Raw genomic sequence first — 9,297 nt, 5'->3', positions numbered from 1 at the left:
ATATAGGATAAATGCATTTATATTTTAATAGTACTGACTATTGATGAGTAAGAGATCCTAGATCTCTTGTTCCGCTCAAAACTTTGGATTAATGCTGTACGGAGATCCGTGTTCGTACAGCATTAAAATGTACGGCTTCCAATGAGGCGAAGTTAGTTATTCGCAAAGCCGCCTGAGACTAACTTCGCCTCATAAAAGGCTGTACGGAGACAGATCTACGTACAGCATTAATCCAAAGTTTTAAAAGAAGCGCCTTCGGATCTAGGTTTCGAAGTACTGGCATTTTGGGATACAGAGGTTCAAATTATCATAATATTTTTGTTTATTTTTAATATGGGGAAAGGAGGTAATTAGAATTTTTCTTAATTGATGTTTTTAAAAACTTTTTTCACTTAAAAAAAAAAAGGGGGAACCTTTCATGGTGAACATGATGTCTGAGCTGAAAGCAGCATGTTATAGAGCAGGAGCAGATTGATAGATTGATATATACACTGCTCAAAAAAATAAAGGGAACACTTAAACAACACAATGTAACTCCAAGTCAATCACACTTCCGTGAAATCAAACTGTCCACTTAGGAAGCAACACTGAGTGACAATCAATTTCACATGCTGTTGTGCAAATGGGATAGACAACAGGTGGAAATTATAGGCAATTAGCAAGACACCCCCAATAAAGGAGTGGTTCTGCAGGTGGTAACCACAGTCCACTTCTCAGTTCGTATGCTTCCTGGCTGATGTTTTGGTCACTTTTGAATGCTGGCAGTGCTTTCACTCTAGTGGTAGCATTAGATGGAGTCTACAACCCACACAAGTGGCTCAGGTAGTGCAGCTTATCCAGGATGGCATATCAATGCGAGCTGTGGCAAGAAGGTTTGCTGTGTCTGTCAGCATAGTGTCAAGAGCATGGAGGTGCTACCAGGAGACAGGCCAGTACATCAGGAGACGTGGAGGAGGCCGTAGGAGGGCAACAACCCAGCAGCAGGACCGCTACCTCCGCCTTTGTGCAAGGAGGAACAGGAGGAGCACTGCCAGAGCCCTGCAAAATGACCTCCAGCAGACCACAAATGTGCATGTGTCTGCTTAAACGGTCAGAAACAGACACCATGAGGGTGATATGAGGGCCCGATGTCCACAGGTGGGGGTTGTGCTTACAGCCCAACACCGTGCAGGACGTTTGGCATTTGCCAGAAAACACCAAGATTGGCAAATTCGCCACTGGCGCCCTGTGCTCTTCACAGATGAAAGCAGGTTCACACTGAGCACATGTGACAGACGTGACAGAGTCTGGAGACGCCGTGGAGAACGTTCTGCTGCCTGCAACATCCTCCAGCATGACCGGTTTGGCATTAGGTCAGTAATGGTGTGGGGTGGCATTTCTTTGGAGGGCCGCACAGCCCTCCATGTGCTCGCCAGAGGTAGCCTGACTGCCATTAGGTACCGAGAGGAGATCCTCCGACCCCTTGTGAGACCATATGCTGGTGCGGTTGGCCCTGGGTTCCTCCTAAAGCAAGACAATGCTAGACCTCATGTGGCTGGAGTGTGTCAGCAGTTCCTGCAAGACGAAGGCATTGATGCTATGGACTGGCCCGCCCTTTCCCCAGACCTGAATCCAATTGAGCACATCTGGGACATCATGTCTCGCTCTATCCACCAACGTCACGTTGCACCACAGACTGTTCAGGAGTTGGCAGATGCTTTAGTCCAGGTCTGGGAGGAGATCCCTCAGGAGACCGTCCTCCACCTCATAAGGAGCATGCACAGGCATTGTAGGGAGGTCATACAGGCACGTGGAGGCCACACACACTACTGAGCCTCATTTTGACTTGTTTTAAGGACATTACATCAAAGTTGGATCAGCCTGTAGTGTGTTTTTCCACTTTTATTTTGAGTGTGACTCCAAATCCAGACCTCTGTGGGTTAAAAAATTTGATTTCCATTTTTTTCTTTTGTGTGATTTTGTTGTCAGCACATTCAACTATGTAAAGAACAAAGTATTTCAGAAGAATATTTAATTAATTCAGATCTAGGATGTGTTATTTTTGTGTTCCCATTTTTTTGAGCAGTGTGTATATATATATATATATATTAGTTTTGTGGGTAAAGATTCAGTACAACCTGTAATTTAATTAATTAAAGTTCCTGCTAATTCTGGGCTTTGAAGTCAAAGAGGCGGTCCTATCGGTGATTGATTGTCATAGAGTGAAGTCTGTCCATCACTGATAGGACCTCCTCCTTGACTTCAAAGCCCAGAATGAACAGGAATTTTGATGTTTAAATTACAAAATTTACTGAATCTTGTCCCATAAAACTACAATATTTTTCGCTTTATAAGACACACTTTTTAGCGAGAAAAAAATCTTGCTAAAAAGTGTCTGCGTCTTATAATCTGCAGTCAGGGAGACCCAGCATGGCCAGACTCCCTAGCTGCTGTCTTAATGATCCGGCAGAGCACAAATACAGCTCTTTACCCGATCAGTGAGCAAGATATGCATCTGCACACCCCTCTCCCTGCTGACACCGATCTGTGTGATCAGCAGCAGGCAGGAGAGCACATGGGGAGGAAGGTCCTATAGCTGCGCTGAAAGATACCAATGACCAACAAAACTGGAATACGGTTGTACAGCACTCAGCATACACACAAATATAATACAAAAAAAAATGTCTTTATTGAAATCGATAAAATAAATAGATTAATAAATTGGCAAAGACAAACACAACCACATGGAGAGTGCACAAAACATGTCGGGACATGAAGTTATAGCATTGCAAGTAGTGGAAAAGGTAGGATGAAAAAACAAGTATAAATAAATACAAAATCAAACCATGTGGCTCCCCCACCTAGATAAAAAAAACATGATTCACAACATATACACAATACAGACCTGGGTAGTGGCACCTCCTAGAGACCCCGACGTTTTCATTTCCTAGGAAATTAAAACTGTAAGTACAGCTTAAGAAGCCGGAACAGAAGAACTATACAGCCGGCACTAGTGCAGGGAAATGTGAGTTTTTATTAAAGATAAGTGTGTGTGTGTGTGTGTGTGTGTGTGTAGCAGAGATGTACAGTATCTCACAAAAGTGAGTACACCCCTCACATTTTTATATTTTATAATATCTTTTCACGGGACAACACTGAAGATAAGACACTTTGATACAATGTGAAGTAGTCGGTGTAGAGCTTGTATATCAGGTGTGCCCTCAAAATAACTCAACACACAGCCATTAATGTCTAAACCACTGGCAACAAAAGTGAGTACACCCCTAAGTGAAAATGGCCAAATTGTGCCAACTAGCCATTTTCCCTCCCCAGTGTCATGTGACTCGTTAGTGTTACAAGGTCTAAGGTGTGAATGGGAAGCAGGTGTGTTAAATTTGGTGTTATTGCTCTCACACTCTCTCATACTAGTCACTGGAAGTTCAACATGGCACCTCATGGCAAATAACTCTCTGAGGATCTGAAAAAAAGAATTATTGCTCTACATAAACATGGCCTAGGTTATAAGAAGATTGCCAACACCCTAAAACTGAGCTGCAGCACGGTGGCCAAGACCATATAGCGGTTTAACAAGACAGGTTCTACTCAGAACAGGCCTCGCCATTGTCAACCAAAGAAGTTGAGTGCACATGCTCAGCATCATATTCAGAGGTTGTCTTTTCAAAATAGACATATGAGTGCTGCAGAGGTTAAAGGGGTGGGCGGTCAGATTGTCAGTGCTCGGATCATATGCCGCACACTGCATCAAATTGGGAGTCTCATCTAAAGATTATGCACAAGAAAGCCCACAAACAGTTTGCTGAAGACAAGCAGATTACTGGAATCATATTCTGTGGTCTGATGAGACCAAGATAAACTTATTTGGTTCAGATGGGGTCAAGCGTGTGTGGTGGCAACCAGGTAGGAGTACAAAGACAAGTGTGTCTTGCCTACAGTCAAGCATGGTGGTGGGAGTGTCATGGTTTGAGGCTGCATGAGTGCTGCCTGCTGTGGGGAGCTACAGGTCATTGAGGTAACCATGAATGCCAACAAGTACTGTGACATACTGAAGCAGAGCATGATCCCCCTTACCTCGGAAACTGGGCCGCAGGGCGGTATTCCAACATGATAACGACCCCAAACACACCTCAAAGACGACCACTGCCTTGCTAAAGAAACTGAAGGTAAAGGTGCTGGACTGGCCAAGCATCTCTCCAGACCAAAACCCTATTGAACGTCTGTGGAGCATCCTCAAATGGAAGATGGAGGAGCACAAAGTCTCTAACACACACCAGCTCTGTGATGTGGTCATGGTGGAGTGGAAGAGGATACCAGTGGCAATCTGTGAAGCTCCAATGAACTTCATGCCCAAGAAAGTTAAGGCAGTGCTGGAAAATAATGGTGGCCACACAAAATATTGACACTTTGGGCAAAACTTGGCCATTTTCACTTAGGGGTGTACTCATTTTTGTTGCATGCGATTTAGGCATTAATGTCAATTGTGTGTTGAGTTATTTTGAGGGCACACCAAATTTACACTGTTTACACTGTTATACAAGCTGTACACTGACTACTTTACATTGTATCAGTGTCATATCTTCAGTGTGGTCCCATGAAAAGATAGAATCAAATATTTACAAAAATGTGAGCAGTGTACTCACTTTTGTGAGATACTGTATGTGTGTAGCAGAGATGTATGTGTGTAACAAAACTGTATGTGTGTATGTCGCAGAGCTGTGTGTGTGTGTGTGTAATAGGGCTATATGTGTATAGCAGAGCTATATCTATGTGTAGCAGACTGTATGTGTGTATACCTAAAAATAATCTAGCAGAACAAGAAGCATGGCAGAACACAACAGAGCAATGACAAGAGACACATTTAGGCTCCATTCACACATCCGCAATTCCATTCTGCATTTTGCGTAACGGAATCGCGGACCCATTCATTTTTTATGGGGCTGCACGACGTGCGGCCCCGATCTGGAATTGCGGACCCGCACTTCTGGGTCCGCAATTCCGATCCTGAAAAAAATAGAGCATGTCCTATTCTTGTCCGCAATAGCGGACAAGAATAGGCATATTCTCTTAGTGCCGGCAATGTGCGGTCCGCAAAATGCGGAGCGCACATTGCCGCTGTCCATGTTTTGTGGATCCGCAAAACACACACGGATGTGTGAATGAACCCTTATTTGGATAGGTACATTTAATGAGGTGACCACATGCACCATTGCTGGTTGTTACAATGGTCAGCAGATGACACAGTAAGGCTCCTTTCACACGGGCGTCAGATTTTGTCCGGATGCATTGCGGTAAACCTGCGCGAGTGCACACACAATTTTAGTCAATTTTGTCTGCGATTGCATTGCGTTGTTCAGTTTTTTCCACGCGAGTGCAAAGCGTTTTAATGCGTTTTGCATCCACGTGATAAAAAACTGAATGTACCCAGACCCGAACCTGGACTTCTTCACTGAAGTTTGGGTTCGGGTCCGGTGTTCTGTTGATTTTATTATTTTCTATTAAAACATGGTTATAATGGAAAATAATAGCATTCTTTAATACAGAATGCAAAGTAAAATGTCCCTTGAGGGTTAAAAAATAATTACAAAAATTACTCACCTCATCCACTTGATTGCGCAGCCGTTATCGTCTTCTTTTTTCTTCTTCCAGGACCTGCAAAAGGACCTGCGCTGACGTCACCGCGCTCACCATGCGGTGAGCGTGATGACATCAGCGCAGGTCCTGCATGTGGCAGGCGAAGCACTATGAAGTGTCTTTTACACTGTGGCATTAGAAGAATTTTGGTATCTCTGACTTCTAGTCTAACCAGACTGTCTATTACTCTGTAATTCCTCTAGCGCCGTTCTATGGAAACAGTAGGTTTAACCCCTTAAGGACCGGGCTCATTTTCACCTTAAGGACCAGGCAATTTTTAGAAAATCTGACCAGTGTCACTTTATGTGTGAATAACTTTAAAACGCTTTTACTTATCCAGACCATTCTGAGATTGTTTCTTCGTCACATATTGTACTTCATGACACTGGTAAAGTGGAGTCAAAAAAATGCATTTTTATTTATTAAAGAAATACAAAATTTACCAAAAATTGTGAAAATTTTTCACATTTCCAAGTTTCAATTTCTCTACTTCTATAATACATAGTAATACCTCCAAAATAGTTATTAATTTACATTCCCCATATGTCTACTTCATGTTTGGATCATTTTGTGAATGCTATTTTATTTGGGGACGTTACAAGGCTTAGAAGTTTAGAAGCAAATCTTGAAATTTTTCAGAAATTTTCCAAAACCCACTTTTTAAGGACCAGTTCAGGTCTTAAGTCACTTTGTGAGGCCTACATAATAGAAACCACCCAAAAATGACCCCATTCTAGAAACTACACCCCTCAAGGTATTCAAAACTGATTTTACAAACTTTGTTAACCCTTTAGGTGTTCCACAAGAGTTAATGGCAAATGAAGATAACATTTCAGAATTTAAATTTTTGAGCAATTTTTCCATTTTAGTCCATTTTTTCCAGTAACAAAGCAAGGGTTAACAGCCAAACAAAACTCAATATTTATTGCCCTGATTCTGTAGTTTGCAGAAACACCCCATATGTGGTCGTAAACTGCTGTACGGGCACACGGCAGGGCACAGAAGGAAGGGAACGCCATATGGTTTTTGGAAGGCAGATTTTGCTGGACTGGTTTATTTACACCATGTCCCATTTGAAGCCCCCCTGATGCACCCCTACAGTAGAAACTCCAAAAAAGTGACACCATTTTGGAAACTATGGGATAAGGTGGCAGTTTTGTTGGTACTATTTTAGGGTAGATATGATTTTTAGTTGCTCTATATTACACATTTTTTGAGGCAAGGTAACAAAAAATAGAAATTCTGAAATTTCATCTCCATTTGCCAATAACTCTTGTGGAACACCTAAAGGGTTAAAAAAGTTTGTAAAATCAGTTTTGAATACCTTGAGGGGTGTAGTTTCTTAGATGGAGTTTTTTAGGAGTTTCTACTCTAGGGGTACATCAGGGGGGCTTCAAATGGGACATGGTGTTAAAAAAATAGTCCAGCAAAATCTGCCTTCCAAAAACTGCCGAAAGCGCTGCAAACCGCAGGTCTGAATTGACCTGCGGTTTGCAGCGATCGCCGATACAGGGGGGTCACAGGACCCCCCTCGGCTTTGTCACAGAGTGCCTGCTGAATGATTTCAGCAAGGACTCTGTTCCGATCACTGCCCGCTGCGCAGCAGTGATCGAAAATACACAGGACGTACCTGTACACCCTGTGTCCTTAAGTACCGGGACATCAGGGCATACCTGTACACCCTGTGTCCACAAGAGGTTAAAGAGCACACCAAATGCTTCAAATAACGTCTTTATTAACTTCAACTTTTCTTCATATATAACACTGCCGCCTCCGCAGCAGATAATCCATGTACAAAACACGTTTTAAAAAGATATCGCAAAATGGCGGTATGCATAAGATGGTGGTTCAACTGTTCAATCTTGTCATTCAACATAAAATGGTGGATTTATTTCTCTCTTCAGTATCTGTACTCTCACTTTAAGTTATTTAAGCACTATATGATCTCTCTGAGAGGTATATCTGGGGTCTAACTATGCAGTATGCAGTTAGCAGTGACTATGTCACGGGGCGCCGACGGCAGGTTCCCCCTATTCATCGCCGTCAGAGCTCTGTAGTTCATACGGAGCAAGGATGTGCGCTACGCCCTCGTCTCCACAGCAACGAGGGACGGGGAGGATCTGGCCGGGCGTATTCCCTTGGTGCGGTTAGCGTCCTTCGCATCCATGGCAACTGCTGTAAGCCTGACCGCCAAGCTGATCACTCGGTGCTCGGCTGCATTCAGGAGAATGATTCATGCTGGCCACGTCACATGACTCCTCTTCTCCACTATTTAACAGGCAGCCCGCTGGCCACAGGTTGCCTGTGAATTCAGTCTCTTCCTGAACTTGTTCTGTGTGACATGCGGCTAGATTCCCGGCTCTGTTCCCGACTTTATCTCCGGTTGCTCCCTGTATTTATTGGCTTCTCCTGGTTTGACCTTTGGCGTGGACTTGACTTCTCTTTGATTATCCTTTTGTACTTTAGCGACATCCTGGTTCTGACTCGGCTTGCTGACATATCTGTTGTTTGTCTTGTATGTCCCACCGCACTTACCCAGGCTAGGGAACGTCGTCCAGTTGTACCTCATTGCCTAGGACGAGTGGTGCAAGTAGGCAGGGACAGGGGTGTGTGTGGAGCCAGTGGTTACTACCCTCTACCCCTCTTTGTGACAGATTCACAGGCCCATGCTACCACTATGGATCCGCTACAACACCTGAAGGATCATGTCCAGAACTTGGCCCAGATAGTTCAGGAATTAGGGCAAAGGTTAAAAGTCCAAGAAGCGGGCTGTAACCTCACGGTTCCCCCCCGTCCGTCCGTCATGCAGACAGAACCTTTTGTTAAACTTCCCGAGAGGTTTTCAGGAGACCGCAAGAGCTTCCAGACCTTTAAAGAAAGCTGCAAATTATATTTCAGGCTACGACCTCTTTCTTCTGGCCTAGGGCCATAGCGAGTGGGAATTATAATTTCTCTGTTACAAGGTGACCCCCAAGAGTGGGCGTTTTCATTACCTCCCGACTCGTTGTGTCTTGGGTCAGTTGATGCTTTCTTTCAGGCCCTAGGTGCTCTGTATGATGAACCAGACAGAGCCTCTGTAGCAGAGACGCAGTTAAAGGCTTTGGTACAGGGCAACCGACCAGTAGAGGAGTACTGTACTCAATTTAGGAAATGGTGTGTTCCCTCCGACTGGAATGAACCTGCACTCAAGTGTCAGTTCAGGTCAGGCTTGTCCGATAGACTTAAAGATATGCTTATAGGTTACCCCCTTCCCGAGACTTTAGAGCAGATCATGACACTTGCTGTAAGACTAGACAGACGCATTAGGGAGAGACAGCAGGAGGTTTTGCTTTCTTCCCAGGTGACGTCTAAATCTAAGGTCAGTCTCGTGGGTATCCAATCTGAACCTGGTGCCAAAGAACCCATGCAGATTGGTATGACCAGAAGGGAACAACGACGCTATCAGGGGACATGTTTCTATTGTGGTGGTTCTGACCATTGGATTCGACAATGTCCCAAGAAGCCTCCTCCCAGTAAATCACTCAAACCTGGGACATCTAATGACAAGGTACTCCCGGATATTGTTAAAGGTAAATTCTTGGTGCCTGTTACTGTTTCAGCAGGGCTCAATAAGGGTTCAGGTAAAGCTTTTATTGATTCTGGATCAGCTGCTAGCTTTATTGATCTCAA

Source organism: Bufo bufo, chromosome 1, assembly GCF_905171765.1.
Source record: "Bufo bufo chromosome 1, aBufBuf1.1, whole genome shotgun sequence".
Classification (NCBI taxonomy): Eukaryota; Metazoa; Chordata; class Amphibia; order Anura; family Bufonidae; genus Bufo; species Bufo bufo.
This window is presented reverse-complemented; position numbering follows the sequence as displayed.